General features: G+C 37.7%; 1 protein-coding gene across 1 annotated transcript in view; it reads left to right on the top strand.

Moving 5' to 3' along the window:
- Positions 1 to 3,775: 3,775 nt before the first annotated feature.
- The window catches only part of LOC145994962 (ferric reductase 1-like), a 270,899-nt gene continuing 255,442 nt past the window's right edge, over positions 3,776 to 19,232 (top strand). The window contains exon 1 of the mRNA XM_083131498.1: positions 3,776 to 4,084. The gene's annotated coding sequence lies outside the window, so the exon portion shown is untranslated. The remainder of the gene's footprint in view (positions 4,085 to 19,232) is intronic.

Genomic DNA, 19,232 nt, shown 5'->3' with positions numbered 1-19,232 from the left:
TGATTTTCACCTAAAGATGAAAGATTTAAAGTTGTATTCCATATCGATCCTTTCTATGGAGAGATTTTTTTTTATTATAAAATATAGTGTACTAAAAATATTGTAATAACATACCATTACCCAGAATATATGTAAATGGAATAATATAGGTCCTGAAAATATAGATATATCACGAGTCCCGATAGAAACAAAGAGAAGATACGAGATACGAGATTCTGGCGTCAAGACTCACAGCCAGTATAATCTTGTGTGGGGCTTGTATTGGAAGGGGGGGGGGGGGTGTACTGTCCACAAGTGTTTGTAATTGTCCCTTAACCCATATCATCACCACTATTCATCCTCATCTTCGCGATTAGCCAAAACAGGCAGAAAAGCGATGTAAAATAAAACAAATCATTCAATTAATAAAGAAAAACCAGAGAACTTCAACAGGAGAATCGGCTGGTAACATCAACATAGTAAAAATATTTTTACTGTTGAACTGAACATAGATGCTCCATATATTAGCCCTTTTCAACATTCCACCCTTGCCCATCCATATGGGCGCGTCAATACAGCCATCCTCCGTGGAATAGTGGTTAGCACAGCGCGCTTCAACGCCAAGGTTCCCGAGTTCTGATTCCGGCATGGGCGTTCTTTGTAAGTGCCCTTCATCAATTTGATCATTTCATTGCTCTCGTCATCTTCACGATTAGCCAAAAACGGTAGAAATGCGAGGTAAAATAAACCAAATCGGGATCAATACACTTTTTTTCTGTTAAATTACTTATTGCTCAGGCTGAATTTGTACGATTATTTAACCAAACCTTTCTATTTCATTATGTTAGTTGGAACGATGAGGATGGATGGTGAGTTCATGACAGAACGAACATAATGGAATATGCGTTCCCTGGCCGGGAGTGAGTCGAAATCAGAAGCTTTGGGACAGAGATCTTGGGTGTACGACAAAAGGTGGTTTATTACTTGGAGTAGTTTAATTACAATGTGGGATTGTTAACATTTAAAGTCATTTGTTCCATACTATTATCTGCGACGTAATTTTCCAACTGCGCCCAGGGCTACCGAGTCGGAGAAACTAATTTATAAAAATGTAATACTCTTCATAGCAATGTTCCCTTAACATAATAGTTCTAATTATATTATCACAAACTTCATAAAGATAAATTTACATTTCAGAAAACATACAAATAATACTGCCAAAGTGAGTAGGCTCTAGCGGCCACAAAATAAACATGACTTTTTCTTATTTTATTTTTATTGCATTATTTTATCCCCTAGTAAGTGCAAACATAAGTCACGTTTCTAGGAAGAAATAGTATCCACTGTACGAGGACCCCCCCCCCTCACTCTTCCATTTGGATTTCTAGTGTAAAGGTATGGTACGTTTCATAGTGAGCGGTATACTCTACTTTTTCACTTTTGAAAATTGGAGACATTGCAAGAGCGGCAAGCCAGATATCAAATCTCCAGAAGCCAGAAAATGGGGAGGGGGAGGCGATTGGTTGTTTTCAAGTCCATTTCGTGCTCAGATACTGCAATCGGTTTAAATTGGAATTCGAATTACTAAGTACTTCCATCCAGGATCAAACCTGAGACTCCTCGGTTACAAGGCGTTACACCAAATGGAAGGTATCGGTTGTGCGTTTCAATTTTCACTATTTCTCGTGTGTTTTTAAGCTGTCTAGTCACCCTCAATAGGTAAAATTAAGTTTTATCGTTAGTTTATTGAAATTTACTCTTGCATAAATTTTGCTATCTATTGTTGCTTTAGATATCTCGGTGGGGGACATGGATGTCGGCACCAAGTGGGTGAGGGTAAGTCCACCATTAATATAGTTATAGTTCACCCGCGCCCACCCAAAACAGCCTTAGAGAGAGATTTTCTGAAACATTTATTGTGGAGCAAGAATCACACACATACAGAGGAAGAGGGAAAGAATAAGGATATAGAGAAACAAAGTGAGATAGAGGGAAAGAGAAATAAAGAAACAGAAAGAAGGAAGGAATGAGAAATGGAGAAAGATAGGGAGAAGGAGAAAGAGAGATGGAGAAACAGAAAAAGATGAAAAAGAAAGAGCCAAACAAAGAAAAGAGAGACACATGGAGAAAGAAGGAAAGAACGAAAGAATAATATAGACGAAAACAGAAGGAGAAAGAGGGGGAAAGATGGAAAGGAAATATGTATAGAAACAGAAAGAAAAAGAGAAGGCTAGAGAGAGAGAGAGAGAGAGCAAGAAAGGGAAAGATGAAAGATATAAGAAGAAAGAAAAGAAAGAGAAGGAAATATAGAAAGAGGAAGAATCATAAAAGATGAAAAAACAGAAACGAAAGAGAAAGATGGAAAGAGATAAATGAAATTAAAAGAGAAAGAACGACAGAAATAATGAGAAACATAAATACAGAAAGAAAATTATGTTAGCAGCCATGGTCGACGTACTCGGCCACAATTACTTGTATTTTAGTTATTCTATGTCGATTTTTTACCTCTCCAGATTCATCGTGCCGGTGAGGGTGAATAATAAATTGGCGAAATAGATGAAGGCCTACAATAAAAAAAAACAGCTTCAATGCGTCTCCAATGATTCGAACTTAGGCTGCTGGTATCTCCTGCTAGAATGAGCACTTCTGTTACCTCTTGTCGATTATGTTCCATCAGACCTTTAAAACAATCGAAAGTTCTGCATTCGATTCCCGGTCTGGGGCTCTGGACGTCTGTTGCTGTGGCACGAGTGTGTAGTCCTGTTTTGTCTCGCAACTGCAGAAGCCACAGTTGTAACTTTAATTAGAAGACAGTAGTATTCGCCCTTGTTTTTGTTTTGTCTCTCGCGGCCCTTGTTCAGCAGATTTATGTCGAAGATGTTTAAAGAATAAAACATTTAGAGGCTCATTTCTCAGTCATTTGACTTTTAGGTTTCATTATTTTCGAATGAGCTCGTTTTTAGGTTATACCTGTATTTTAAAAATCACAAAGTTTCTTGAAGAGAATCCTCCGATAGTCTAGTGGCTCAGGCTCTTGTTTTGCAATCAAGAGGACCCTGGTTCGATCTGCGGTGAAGACAAATATCACGGTGGTCCTCACTTTAACATGTAGGTTTTCAGTCTCGATTAGCATATCTGAGCGTAAAGTGGACTTAAACTTTACCTCCCCCCTCCCTCCAAATAAGAAACGTGCCTAGTCTTCTCCACCGGGTGGATGTTGAATGGCATCATTCATCCTCAAGGTCGCTATGAAGATGAAGAGGGAGTAAAGCTGTGATTTATACACACGCCCCCAACACCCCTCTAACACCCCAAAGTTCCCTCAACACCTATAATTTTTCACCAATTCCCAACTTATGGTAATTTTGGCTCTAAATTTATCTGCTACATTTACACCTCCTTAATACGGACTTACAACCCCCAGATGGGATATTGCGGACAAACCCATGCACCTTCCACTTGTGAAAGACCAAGTAATCGAAAGGTGTGGTCAAAATAAGAACACTTCTTTGAGAACGCCGGCAACTCCCAGTAAAAGCATCACAGCCAATGTTGGTATGCACGGCCACCACAATACATTTCGCCTCCCGGCGAGAATTCCAAATAATGTATGCTTTCCGCAAGTGCACAAGAGGGCCTTTGGCTCTTTCCAAATGGTCAAGCACAAACCAACCAACAAGTTCCAAGGATTCTGCGGTGCAAAGCCAGAAGTGAAAGAGGACGTATGACGTCACCAGCCAGCACGCACCGGCTGTCCAATCGCACGAGAGGGAAAAGAACCACCAGACCGCTTCAGGCAGCGAAGGCCAAGTCTTTCTGCAGTATTGTGTGTTGGCTCGTTTTGGTAACTCTCTGCTATTGTTGTCTATGATACGAGTGGATAACGTTTTTATTGCTGTTAACTCTTTGGTGTAGTGCATTTGTGGATCGAACTGTTTCAAGTGGAATCACAAGAAATGCACGTGGTGTTTGATCGCAAGTGTTTAGTGAAGTGCCTTGTGTTGTGAAAGTTGTTCGACTTTGGTGATTTCATCGTCTGATACAGAACTGCATGAACTCGTCTTTTGACGTTTGCTGATTATTCTGCCATATTTATTCTCTTCAGGTAAGTCGCATCCATTGTTATCGAATAGTCTATCTGCTTTAACAATTGTGTTGGGCTTCTTTCTTATTATTGCATATTAATCTACTCTACAAATGTCTAAACTGAATCTATATTCCGGTGTCATATGGGACAGGCGTTTATCCATAATCCATATGGGGGGTGTAAGTTCGTTTTTAAGAGGGTCGTAGGTAAATTTAGAGCCAAAATTGGGACCATAAATTGAACCTTTGCAGAAATTTTAGGGGCAGGAAATTTTTAGAGGGTGTTGGGGGCGTTGGGATAAATCACTGACGGGGAAAAGCTGACATTGGAATAGCAAACAAATAATGTTTTACATCAGCAGCGTAACGAATTGTAACCGCGTAGTGTTCATTAATCTAGGCGCTTGTCAAAGAATATTGCTCCAGGGTGTAGTTTGCAACCCACATATGGACCTCTTCAAATTCTAGTACAACTTGAGTGTCGTCACGACTACGTGCTAAATTGATGTTACTCGTGTTTTAGAAGAAATAACACTCCGGTCCATACGTGACTCTTGGCACGTTCAAATTAAATTATTGCACTCTCATGATATGTTTGTTTTCACCATTTTCAATCAGTTGTGTGCAAGGACTATAATTTTGTCATTTCTTATAAAAAATAAAAAAAGCCATGAAATAGGAACAGCTGTAGTAAGGAAAATGGGAAGGGGATGGGTCTATGTTCATATACCAAGCAAATATCGGAAGTGAAGCAGTGTCTCTCTCCTAGGACAAAGTACTGACAGTAGAGGAGGTCTTATCGCTCGACTGCTCATTTTCCCTGTGCTTTGGTCTTCTTTACGGAAATCTACGTTAACGGTTCAGATTGTTTTATGATTTTTTTCAAATTCTCCTAGCAGGAAGACCAATTATTATCGTAGAATTTTGGCAATCATTGTCACACGAAATTTGAATCTTCCTTAAAGTAATGAGCACTGTTTGAATTTCGAAAAAGAGTTATTCATGTTGAAAGAAAAAACATCTTAAAAATTACCTTACGCAAGCATGCGTGTTTCACATGGCCAATGTGTATTCCGTTGACAAACTACTGTAAGTATCGTTTAATGTAGAAGAAATTCGAAACCTTAGGAGAATGCATTTAGGGACTTTTTTTTTTAATGTTAAGAGAACCAAACTTGCCTGCCTAACCTAACTACGAAAACATATATTGAACAAAATCTTAAGTAATCGCTAAAACTCCGCAGTATGTGTTAACAGAAGTAAATCCAAATCGAACAATATTAAAATTGCATTCGTAGCATGATGAAATCTCAATAAAAGAAAAGGAACTTGGGCCAAATCTACTGTTCCTCTTTGGAAGAAAGTTAGTTTTTTGAAGTTGGGATTGTTTAGGAAAAGATGTTGACAACAATAGTTTGATTCTAAATGCAGAATTGCTGATCTAAATAAACCCCATGACATTTTTCTTAAATCAAGGGGTCCAGAATTTGATTCCATTGTAAGTTTTGTTTCTTCGTGAAACTAAGATAAAGTATGTTTTGAGAAAACTCCCCATTTTAAGTGTTAGGACCAACGCATTGGTAAGTGTGAGGCAATGTCCTTTCAACGTTAAGCATTTGCAGTAGTTGGCTAGCAGCTGGATGAAAGGGGTGACATTCGCTGAAAGCACCTTAAAGTCAACCTCATTTCCACGAAGTACACCCTGCTAACTTGCAAGCCAACGAGGCTCTGGCGCCTGGACTCAAGGGTAAGTGTAATCCTCTGTTGGGCTTGTGTTGTATCATCCATATAAGTTTGTGTATTTCCCTTCATCAATTTCATCTTTTCACCATTAATCCCCATGCTCGCAATTAGCCAAACGTGCAGGTTGTGACCTTAAAATAATAATAATAATGAAAATCACCTGATTTAGTAGAATCACTGGACAATAAATAATATCTAATTAACATTGAATGTCGGATGTGCTATTTTCTTCATTTGTAATATATATTATATACATACATATGCAGGGTGTCTCAAAAGTAATAGCTCAAACTGACGCAGGTGAAAGTACACGATAATAGAAGCAAAAAAGTCTGTGTAAACATGGGTCTGCAAACGAGCCGTTTTCGAATCAATCGCGAATGTGTGATTACAAGCCGCCACTGACTTCATTGTTTGTAAACGTCGTCATAGTTGGTAAAATGCTAATAATGTGTGCGAATGTGTGGTTAAAAGCCGTCACTGATTACATTTTGTAAACGCAGAGTGCCTTACTCCTTGCGCGTTCCGAGATTTGATCTTTGTTTACAAAACAGAACATTTCCGAGAGGTGGCGTTCTAATCGAACAGGATGTATACAATCAGTACACAGTCTAGCAATGAGATCTCCAATGGCTTTCTTACTGTGTTATTAGCATTTTACCAACTAGGACGACGTTTACAAACAATGAAGTCAGTGGCGGCTTGTAATCACACATTCGCAATTATCTCTGAAACGCATCGTTTGCTGACCAATGTTTACGGAGACCTTTTTCCTTCTATTATCGTGTACTTTCACCTGTGTCAGTTTGCGCTATTACTTATGAAACACCCTGAATATATATATATATATATATATATATATATATATATATATATATATATATATATATATATATATATATATATATATATATATACAGGGTGACTGGTAATTAGATGTATTCCCTGAAAGGGGTTAAAGTAGAGACAATTTGCAATAAATTTGACCATATGATACCCCGTCCGAAAATTAGTGGTTTTCGAGATAATCGAGTTTCAATTGTTTTTTTTAAAAAATGACAATTTTCCACATAAAAAGATGAATTGAGAAAAAACTGCTCATTGTATGGAACTTATTTCAGCGTTTTCTGATAGCTAACAAATAAGTGGTTCGTTGAAAAAAATGTTTTTCCCAAATAACAATCACATGTAAGTAAAGGGTGGGTCTAAACTTACAAGTGATGACAAAAAAATGCACTCTTAGTTTACTTGGCAACGTATTAATAACAAAAATGGTATGACACGAAGCGTACAAATTACGTAAATTACTTCCTTGTGTCATCAGCTATCCAACAAGGTGCAAATGTTGCTAACATTCACATTTGTGTACAAGAAATAATACTTCATTCATCTTCATGTGAATGGAATCAATGAACAATACAATTAAAGAACATTACACGTCTTGCTCAAAGTGAGCACCTCCGTTACGAATGCAGGCACGCAGGTTTTTACGGACATTTGTTCTCTTAACTCGTGATGTGATGGTGTCCTTGGTGTGTTGACCAGCTGTTAAGATCCTCTCCCTGAGCTCTTCTTGCGAGTTTACCGGTGTCTTGTCATGTGGCTCCAAATGTAAAAGTCACAAGGCGTCAAATCGATCGGGGGATCGAGCGGGGCAGTCATCATGATGATAAATCATGTCACGTCTTGTAACTAGAGGCACATCCTCCAACAACATTGCCATCCCGTTCCTCAAAAAATGTTCATAAGTGATGCCATTTAAGGTTTGGGGCTGGAAAAATGGCTCGATCAAATGATTGTTGATTACGCCCATCCATACTTCTGCCTGGGCGTGCGACAGTGGCTGGATGAAGATTACCCAAAAAATGGATTGGCCGAGGCGGCTCGATTCCCTGGCCGGCTCGATCTCCCGATTTGACGCCTTGCGCGACTTTTACATTTGGAGCCACATGACAAGACACCGGTAAACTCGCAAGAAGAGCTCAGGGAGAGGATCTTAACAGCTGGTCAACACAACAAGGACACCATCACATCACGAGTTAAGAGAACAAATGTCCGTAAAAACCTGCGTGCCCGCATTCGTAACGGAGGTGCTCACTTTGAGCAAGACGTGTTATGTTCTTTAATTGTATTGCTCATTGATTCCATTCACATGAATATGAATGAAGTATTATTTCTTGTACACAAATGTGAATGTTAGCAACATTTGCACCTTGTTGGATAGCTGATGACACAAGGAAGTAATTTGTACGCTTCGTGTCATACCATTTTTGTTATTAATACGTTGCCAAGTAAACTAAGAGTGCATTTTTTTGTCATCACTTGTAAGTTTAGACCCACCCGTTACTTACATGTGCTTGTTATTTGGGATAAACATTTTTTTCAACGAACCACTTATTTGTTAGCTATCAGAAAACGCTGAAATAAGTTCCATACAATGAGCAGTTTTTTCTCAATTCATCTTTTTATGTGGAAAATTGTCATTTTTTAAAAAAAACAATTGAAACTCGATTATCTCAAAAACTACTAATTTTCGGACGGGGTATCATATGGTCAAATTTATTGCAAATTGTCTCTACTTTAACCCCTTTCAGGGAATACATCTAATTACCAGTCACCCTGTATATATATTCGGTTGAATTACACCCACTAAGACAACACTTAAACTTATAATTGATTCACAAATTAGAGACGTAACTTGAAAAACTACAAACTTCAAAAAAAAAAATCACTGTCAAAACCTCTTGATTATTATTATTTTTTCAACTTTGATAAACTCAAGGGTTTATACAGAGTTTTACATCTGCGGGGAATGGGGGAACAGGTAATGGTAAATCTAGATCCTGAACGACATTTGAGAAGATACACCATTACGGGTTTTTGGGTGTGTGCATGTGAATAAATCACTGGTCACAGTATAGCAGAAATAACATGCAGGTAATTACAATTATTTCTTCTTGCTTGACAATCCTGACTTTTTTTTGGGGGGGGGAATACGCGTAGTATATATATATATATTTTTTTTACTATAAGGTCTCACACCTGTATATTTGACCCGTACTGAGGATCTCCACAGCCATTACAAGAAGACAAGCAGAAACTTAGCTACAATCTTGCCCCTAAATTAAGTAAGAAGCTGACTATCGTCTTCCACATTTATGGAAGCGCAAGATGCTATCTCGAAAGCCAACAGACTCCAACAAGGGTTCCTTTGTCTTCGCTTGTGTCTGCTCTTGCTGTACACACGGGGTACTGTTTTATGGGTGACGTAATTCCGCGGGGAGGTTGTTTTCAAGGATTCGCTCGGATTTCAGGAAATGGGGATGGGACCTGAATTCTTGTGCGAGTTAATCCAATTTCTGCTCTTCTGTAAATTCACTTTCACGTTTACAACTTCAGTAAGTTCAACAATCTTGTCGCGGTTTTTACTTCACGGTTCATCTCTTTTCCCTTGTCTTTTCGTCACAAACTTTTATATTCCCGTCATCTATTCTTTGTGTTTTTAATTTCCTTGTAGGATACATGAAAATTTCTCAATCTTTCGATAATCTGCCCGTATTTCAATATGCTCAAAAAATAACCTGCATAACCATTTATTTTTCGGTTAATAGTAATATTTAAAGTATTTATAATGCAGTGTTATCTTCAAGATTTCGGTTGGATTCCGTTCTGTTCGACACTTATTATCTTATTATGTGTTGAAATATGTTCTGTTATGAGTAAATGACGTGCACGAAGCCACTGGCGTACGCAGGATTCTTTTTCGGGAGCGGCTGGAATTGCAAAGGTGGAAATTGCATAGCTTTCCAGGGGATGCTAGACACTAGAGCACTCCATCGGACCACTTTCGCTCGGTCAAACTAGTTGGAATCTCGCACGCTCGAACGTACCGCACTCGTAGTGGAATGATTGGCATCGTCACGTATTTCAGAGCCTAAAAAGCAGCACTGTCAACCTAAAACCCATACATGGAAGGAAACCACTCTACGCAATTACAATTCTAAATAATAATTCCGTATATTATTATGTAAGACTCAAAAACAACACACATAAAAGTATGCAATATCTACAGACCGAAACGTAAAATGGATACACATGCTGACAGACCAGCCCAAACAAGACTCCGTGCCGATATCGTACACCCTGGATTTCGCAAACATTTCAAATATGTTCGTCAAATAAATAAGATTCTTGTAACAAAGGGTGTTTCTAAATAGCGCGGAAGGTATTTTTTTTTTACCTCTACGGCTACGAAACTTGCGTTTTTTTTTTATATTGAAGTTCTTTACGTGCGTAGCGTCTATACGGCTTTTCGGGGCTTCCATTATGAATACCCGATTCATGTCACAGGCGCACGTCTACGCATTTTCTTTCTCTTCTTATGATTGACTTGTGCAATGGGATAATTTGCGATATGTTATTTGTATTACGTATTGGCGAGTTGGAGATTTCAGACATTGGAATTGATTTGTGTGACAACGTTATCTTGTGGAACATCGTGGACATTTCTCTTCGCAACTGCTGGCCAGAAAAGGGGAGGGTTGTATTTTCAGAATGACTTGTGGGATGTGATAATTTGTAACTTCTTATTTGTATGATGGTAGGGAAAGGGGAGGGTAGTATTCTGTGGAAAAGGACAACAAAGACTTCTGACATACGACTTACTTCTCTTTTGGACTTTCAATTCAGCCTGCACTTGGGATAAAGAGTTAAGTTACCTTTTGAGGTTTAATTTCAGCCTTATTTCTTTGGTACCTAAATGTGTCAGTGCGAAAAATAGGGCTTATCGGGGGAAGGTTGCTCCTGCCAGTTTCTAACATACCTTCAAAAGGGATTCTGTATAGAAAGGCGGGGTCGCTGTAGCGGTAGGAGGCGGTAAGTTAATTGCCCCAGGTGCGGAGACCGGAATCGGTGGGAAATTTGAACACAGCAACCACCTCGCAACTTCAAACGGCTGTACAGTCGTAAATACTTACTTCCGCGCTTCAGAATGTTATTATTCACAATTGGCAGCACATAATCTTCATTAAAAAAAAAAAAAATCACCTGTGAAATCGAGGTGTAAGATATCGACACGGACCCGTTCACTTACCGAAAAGGGTCATTATATTCTGCGAAATAATAAAATGCAGTTATAACATTCAATGTTTCAATGTAACATCATTTCAATGTGAAAATAATCGTAGAAACATAAAATGTCAGTCTAGGTAGTTTCAGCCCATAATCATCTATTTCATTTTCACGTATCTCGGTAAGATATACAAAACTGCATTTTAACATGGAGATCGGGGCTGCCCACAGGGGGATATTGTGGCGAAGATTGCGCCATCGACATTTTTTGGGGGGATTTTTTCCTTAATATAATATAAAATTCAACATTTATATATTATTTCCAAAGAAAATGTAAAGACGTTTACACCTTAGGTACACCATATTTAATCCATTAGATGAAGAAAATGAAGTATTTAGAGGTAGCGATGATGCCCACAGGTGGGTTTGTGAACTCGCGTTATGTCCAAGCAACTTAATTTTTTTTGGGGGGGGGACTATTTTTTTAATGGAAATTTGATGTGAAACAGTACAGCATTTGGTACAAGTTGAATGATGTTATTAACTATCCATTGCTGTTACATAAATAGCAAATTCTAGACTGCCAAGGAAATTGTAATGGGTAATATTATTATTAAGGAAGGGGGGATATACAACTCTTGCCACATTGGGTCTTAAATCGACACGTGCATTCTGGTGGTGGATTGAGAATTAAACGTTAGGGGAGGGGGGCAATATAAGACTATTGAATATCATTGTTAAATCTTAGAATCGTGGGAATTTTAGTTAGGGAGTGCTGAGCAATAAATTTGGTGGGGATATCCAACTCTTGTGTATTAATATTACTTCCAAGATTGTAGCGGAAAATGTGGTTTGGAGTGGAATGTACGTAGTTGTAAAATTATGCAAAAGTGTTGCTGCTTTAGTTTTATAAATGTCTAAATGAAGAACAAGTTCTTTATTTTCTTTGAATTGCCCTTTCACAAGCTTTGGACCATTTGTCAAAAATTAAACGTATTTCGATAAGACAGTGTTGTTAGATAACCAGCATGATCGGTTCCAATAACTAGATTGCTATCTGCGTAGTCAGTATTTAGACACATAGATTCGGTTGTTTACTAAACTGGCCAGCCTAGTTACTTCCGTCTTTATCTAAGGAGAGGAGGGGTGTTGGGGAGGCAAGAAATGTCCAGATACCTGAACCTTTGTGCGGACTTCGTTGAGGATGTCCTGCTCGTAAAAGAAATACAACAAATACAGTACTCTGGGTTTTAATAACTGCCAACTAGAGAACTTACCACTTATATTTAGAATGCTTCAACGTTTAGTTTCAAATCTAGGTTGTTCCACATTCTGAACTTGAGTTAATCATCTCTTGTTACACTTGTTTGCCTTCTGTGCTGTCAGTCAAGTACTTCTGTGATTATCGACGGTTTCTGGGCAATGGACAGAGTGGCACTGCAGGCAAGGACATTCCTATTAATGTTATTACTTTCTCTTCCTTCACCGGGAGTCTGAGGGGGGATTGCAGCCTCCAGCGCGCAAAAAAGTAAAACTCTTCCAGTTCGACCATTAATGTCACAGAACAAAGCAATTAGCTGTCAAATCGTCTCTCTCTTCGTAGCCACTTATCCGAACACCTGGTATGTTGGAGTGCCAAGGCTACTGTGGAGTGCTTGAGTAATTTAAAGCATTATTGGCTAACAGGAAGTATTGACAACTAAGATTGAGATGATTAACATTTCAGAACAATTTATCCACGAGTTTATACAGAGTAAAGGCAGTCTCACACGGTGGTTAAGTAGGGCCCACTTCCCTACCCACCTCCGACTCGAAATTACCATAGGATTTTTTGTTTTCAGTTCGCGAAGGCAGCAAAAGGGGTCTCGCACGATCCTTAAAATCGCATCTTTTAAAATGGTGACTGCACAAACACGGTATACCACTTCGCAAGTTTAGATGTTAATAACTGCTGAAGATTTTGAAAAAATAATGTTTTCTTTTAAAACAATAAGAGAATAACATTGACACTGTTGAAAAATGTAGCACATGTAACCCGAGGCAGTGAATGTGAGTGTATAACATATGTTACTTCAAGTTGATATACCACTTTACGGACACACTAGCATAAAGTTGCATTACCCGTATATTGCGATAGAAGTTGTATATTCTAATGAAACCTTTCTCGTACGGTTTTGAAATACATATAGCCTATCCTCCAATACAAACTAGTCAATTAAATTACACAAACTTCACAACATTCAAAGTGCGAAAATTGTGGTGTTTACATTAACATTAAGCTACCATATTATATTTATATTTCATTGATACTTCTTTGCTCCTAAAATACTTTGAAGTCCATGAAGAACTAATTTCAATTCGTAACTTATATATGATTACAACACTCGCAGATTAATTTAATGGGAGACTACACCAGCACAGTCTATTTGTTACAGCCAGCCAACAAACCAGAGAGTACATACGTATATACGTATGTGGCTGTTCAGTGTTTAGTTTACTTCAAAATAAAATAGTATTCGCGTCTGTTGTGAAAGTAAAATAACAGAATCTCAGTAGGAAATTTAGACATACGAACTATTTATTTAAAACAATAATAATTAGTAGACTCTTCAGTTTTGCTAGCTTCGAAAAATCTTATAGCAGATTGTACTTAGGCGAAATGCAAGCCACTTTTCGGCTAGCTTTTGCGATTACAATGTGTAACATACAGCATGAAAGGCACATCGAGTTACACCATCTATGTTGAGTGCACGGTGTTCACATTTGAAACAACTAAAGTATTCTGTCATACGTGTACAGTAAACGTTGTAAAGTATGTATTTAAGCAGAGCTATTGTTTTGTACCCAATAACGTTTTACACGAAACGTTATTCCTGTCGTCGGTTGGATAGTTATCGGCTTTTAAAAATGTGAAGTGATACATTGTTTACATTTCACGCGGCCCCTATTAAAACTGTACTCGTAACCTAGAGGTCGCTTCTGATTGGTCATGTTTCCTACTTCAGGTGCCAGTGTGCTCCTCAATTCTGATAGGTAGTTCTATGGTATTAACGATGGATTTAGAGACTGTTTCTAATTCTGTCGGGAACTGAATAAGAGAAAACTCTCACACGATCGTTAAGTAACGAAGCTAGAAGTCGATGGCGAAGTGAGGACGTACCTAACTGCCGTGTGGGACTGGCTTAAGGTAGGTGAACCAACGGTGGCCCTAGCTAAGCCTCTAGGGAAATTTACAAATCTGTAAATTAACATGCAAACTATCGTTAAAAAAAATTGCCAAAAATTCGGCTACAAAGACTAAAAAAATATATATTATGTTACAATTGTATAGTACATCCAGAATGTTTTATTTTCACAGGGAGAAAGATTACTGAAATTATTAGTTTCATTAACACACTCAACAAACATTTCCATAGTAAGTTCATATATACAGTACCAGAAACAGAAAAATGTATATTTACATGTAAAGTTTAATTTACTTTAAGCAAACTGTTTAAATATTTTGCAGGGCCCTTTACCAGAAATAGCCTTTCTACAAATAAATATATATCTAACTATGTGTGGTCCCAAAAACCATACAAGCAATTTCAAGCATGATTTTTTTTAAAAAAATAAAAAATCGATTAAAATAAAATAAATTCGATTTTTTTTTAAAAAAAACAACATAAAAATGGTTATTTTTTTACCCACTCTAATAGAGTTATACACATTTTTGTACAACAGCCTTTTAAAACGTACCTCATTTTCAAAAAAATGTCTACTTTGCATGTTAAATTATTATATTGGCCGGGTAGCCTGTAGAACAGGGAACACTGAACACACAGCCACTAGTTCCTGAAGACACACACCATCCCTCGCTGCTAGTAGATATTAATTATGTCAAAGAAACCCGCGACAAAACTTGTCATAAGCTACAGTACAACTTTAGTAAAGCCGACTTTCCATCCATCTATCACAAGCTGCTTAACACGAACTGGGATGTATTGAAAACAAAGAATGACGTTGATCAAGCTACAGACGTGTTTTATGAAATTATATATAAAATATTCGATGAATATATCCCCTTAAAGAAAAGCCGCAAAAGACAGTACCCGTGTTGGTTTACGAGCAGCATTATTAAAAATATAAATAGGAAACATTATCACCACAAGAAGTGGAAAAAACAGGTGGGAGACTTTCGATACCACTACAATAAATTTAGCGAATTTCGAACAATAGTGAGGAAAGAAATTATTGATGCATACAACAGTTATGTTGCCAATTCGGAAATAAATATTGCAAAAGATAGCACCCAGTTTTGGTCGTTTGTTACAAATAAACGCAGGAAAAGTAACAAAGATCCTGTACTGTTCAAAGAAAAAGTGTTGTCAGACCGACTATCAGTAGTCGAAGCTTTTGCACAGCATTTTCAGTCGGTGTATAAAAAAGAGCCCCCTAGATATGACATGAAAGTATTGCCTAACCATAAACAATATGAAACTTTGGATAATCTTAATATTACAGATACAAATTGAAGACGTAGAAAAAGCAATTAAAAACTTAAAACCTAAGAAATCAGCCGGACCGGACAAGATACCGCCCTATGTGGTCAAAGGTTGCAGTAATATATTGAAATACCCGTTATATCTCATTTTCAATTTAATTCTTGCAAAACACAAATTTCCCGAAAAATGGAAAGCCACGGCAATTTGTCCACTTCCCAAAAGCAATAACACTAATGACGTACAAAACTACCGACCAATAAGTATATTATCAGCCCCAGCAAAAATATTCGAAATAATCATGCACCGTTACATATTTACCCACGTAAAACCTGTAATATCATCGTTTCAGCATGGCTTTGTACCACCTAGATCGGTGTTGACCAATCTCTCCGATATTACCAATTTTATTAGTTCAACATTGGACGAAGGAGGTCAGGTTGACGTAATATATACCGACTTTTGCAAAGCGTTCGACTTGGTTAACCACGATATTCTATTAAGTAAATTAGCATGCTTCAATATTTCTGAACCACTGCGTCAACTGTTCGCTTCCTATTTGCAGAACCGTAAGCAGTACGTGACGTATAAAGGCCACACATCCGACGAGATAAGAGTCACCTCAGGAGTACCTCAGGGGTCTAACCTTGGGCCACTTCTTTTCACATTACTTATTAACGATTTGCCGGATTCATTTGAAAACTCACACAAATTGATGTTTGCAGATGACCTGAAATTTTACAGGAAAATAAGCAAACAAGATGACAGTGTGCAACTTCAAAATGATGTTACAAAGTTAGAAACGTGGACAAAAATCAATGATTTAACACTAAATATCAGTAAATGCCATTATGTAACATATACTCGAAAGAAAAACCCAGTTGAATTTCAGTATCAAATATACAACAATACTCTAGCAAGAAATTTTACAGTCAAGGATTTAGGGGTTATTTTTGATTCAGATCTTACTTTTAATAAACATGTAGAACAAATAATTAGTGGAGCGTTCAAGAACCTTGGGTTTATTCTTAGAATGGGGAGGGATTTCAAGAGTATAGAGACACTAAAAGTTTTGTATTATTCATATGTAAGACCCAAACTCGAATATGCATCTGTTATATGGAATACAGACACAGCAAAGTACAGTGTAGCAATTGAAAGAGTCCAATCGAGATTTCTTAGATTTTTAAAATACAAATTTCAGAAAGTTTACCCCACATTTGAACACTACGACAACCTAATATATGAATATCGGTTTACAAAGCTGTGTCACAGAAGAAGGTTGCATGAAATAGTATTCTTGTGGAAATTGTTAAATCACGAAATAGATGCTGAACATCTACTCTGCCAGATTAATTTTCGAATCCCGTCGTCGAAAACTAGACTAAAGAATGAAGTTTTTCTTATAAAGAAGGCTAGATCCGAAATTAAAAAGAAATCTCCATTGTGGAGAATGTGCACCAGTTACAATAACTTGCTAATCAAGAATAACACCATTGACATCTTTTCTATGAACCTAAGGGACTTCAGTAAAGCCAGTATTAACACAATGGCCTAAGCTTAAACACATAAGTTCGTATTTAAATTGTGTGATAAAGTATATATATATAAAAATATTTTTAATATATATATATATATATATATATATATAATTTCTATCTCTATATTACAGAAATATATGTAATTGTAATGACTATGTATCCTTCATATGGGCTCTGTAATTAGGTATGTACCTGTTGAGTTCAATAAATAAATAAGGCATAACCGTGGCTTCTGAGAAGCGAAAAGTTGAGTGCTTCTTGTGCGAGATGGCACTCGAAAGTTAGAGAAGATGCCCACTTCTAATAGTACCATTACCTGAAATACGCCACTGGATCATAGTATTTCATGGTGAACGGTTGTGGTTCGTGGTTTTTGTTCTTGTTCTTTCAGTCGTTGCAGATTATAAAATGGTTGAGCAGCTACACGCATAGACTTCGTTCAGAAATAAATAAATTAAAAAAATACTAAATGTATTTTGAAAATTATCTTTTTGGCTGGTACTCAGCAACCGCCTTGGCCCCTTCATTGTCCGTGTTGGTATTGAGTTTCAAGAAACTGCACCGAAATTCCTACAACTTACACACTCATCCACGCCCTCTCCTGAAAAACAACCTTACATTATGAATCCCTCGTGATTTTTACCATTTCTTGGCTTGTCTACTAAATGAAATGTAAATTATAGGAATTTTAGCGTATTTTATCAACGATGACTTAACCACAACTTTCTGTAGACTGTACAATCGGCATAGTAAAATACGCCGATAGTTAAAAAAATACATACATTTCTTTACAGCTTTTCGATTAATTGATTGATTTGGTGTTTTAAGTCCACTTTGTGCACAGTAAGGCTAATCGGGAGTGGACCTACAGTTTAAAGTGGGATCCGAACCACTTGTGCTTCCACCGGGTATCAAACCCGGGACCCCTTTACAAGGCGTACAAGTACAGCATTTCGAAAGGTTAATTGATAAAGTAATTCAACTGTGTCCAATGCTTCCCAAAGTTGGGAACGTGCGTCCACAAAAATAGTTCTATTTCTTTATCTAATCGATTAAATATGGTTCACCTAAGATGTAAAATTTTTACATATATATTTTAGAGAAATTTATCCATGTTGAAATTTATATTATTTTAGGGAACCTCCCCCCCGCCCCAATTTTGATAGCGTAGTCTGCACCATAATCCTCCCTATGCACACCCCTGTTAGTGCCAAAATGACCACAATCGAGCCTTTGTGGGGAAAAAATAGAAGGAGTGCTGAATGTGTGTGTATGAATCAGATTCCCAAACTGCTTCCCCCACAATTCCTCCTATACCCACGTGGAAATATACTTCGACATTATTATTCTCGGAAAACACACTCTGCGTTTAAGATTGTTTCGAGAAAGCTGAAATGTCAGCAACGGGAAATTAATGACAGAGCAAACAGACTGAGAGTGTATTTCCAGAAATAAAAAAAAAAGAGCTGAAGTCGGTGGAGTGGAAAGCCGGTTCTTCGTCCTGTATCCGGAGCTGACCGTTATATGAAACTTTTCTTTCTTTTTTACAACAACAAATAAATGAAATGCTAAGTCACCCGCGCTGTTAGAATGATCACATGCCGCATTGAAAAATTAATTTTCACTGTTTTTTTTCTCTCCTTATTATTCACACAATCGCCCAAAGAGCACTTGCCACGCGGCTGATGATCACGCGGAGAAAGTCTTCCTTCTCAGAGGGAGGTAGAAAGCAAGTCTCAGAAGCGGCAGGAGCTTTAAATGGCAAAGTTGCTAGCACTTCGGCAAGAGTCGTCATGAGTGGCTTGTAAGTAGGCTATCTCTGGTCTTACATCCTAGGGCGGCAAAGCATGAAGTGCAATTTCGGTAAAGAAGAGGGGAAAAAAGGTATGGTGGCATGCAAGTACTTGCATGCACCAAATTATTTCACTGGCATACATGACTTCCTTAACTTTTCGTGGCTGTGCTCAAGGAAAGTTTGCTGCAGGTTCATTACTCCAGCGTCATTTACCAAGATCATAAATTGAACAGTCAATTCAGTTTATATATGGCTTCAAGGAAGAATATTTGAGCCTGAGACTACATGTGACATCATACAGGGTAACCCAAGAAACGTTTTAACTAGTCAGCATTACACCAACATTATACAGGGTGTTTCCGTGATCTTGTTCCAAACTTGCAAGGTGGATGGAGACACTCAGTAGGTATCTTGAACACCTACTGTAACGTTTTCGTCATAGAATGCTGCTACGATAGACTGTAGTAACGTCCGTATTAAATCTACAAGCCGCATCTTTCACTTGTCTTATTCCACTGACATATAAAGTCCCAAATA

This window comes from Lepisma saccharinum, chromosome 1 (assembly GCF_977018435.1).
Source record: "Lepisma saccharinum chromosome 1, izLepSacc3.1, whole genome shotgun sequence".
NCBI lineage: Eukaryota > Metazoa > Arthropoda > Insecta > Zygentoma > Lepismatidae > Lepisma > Lepisma saccharinum.
This window is presented reverse-complemented; position numbering and strand designations above follow the sequence as displayed.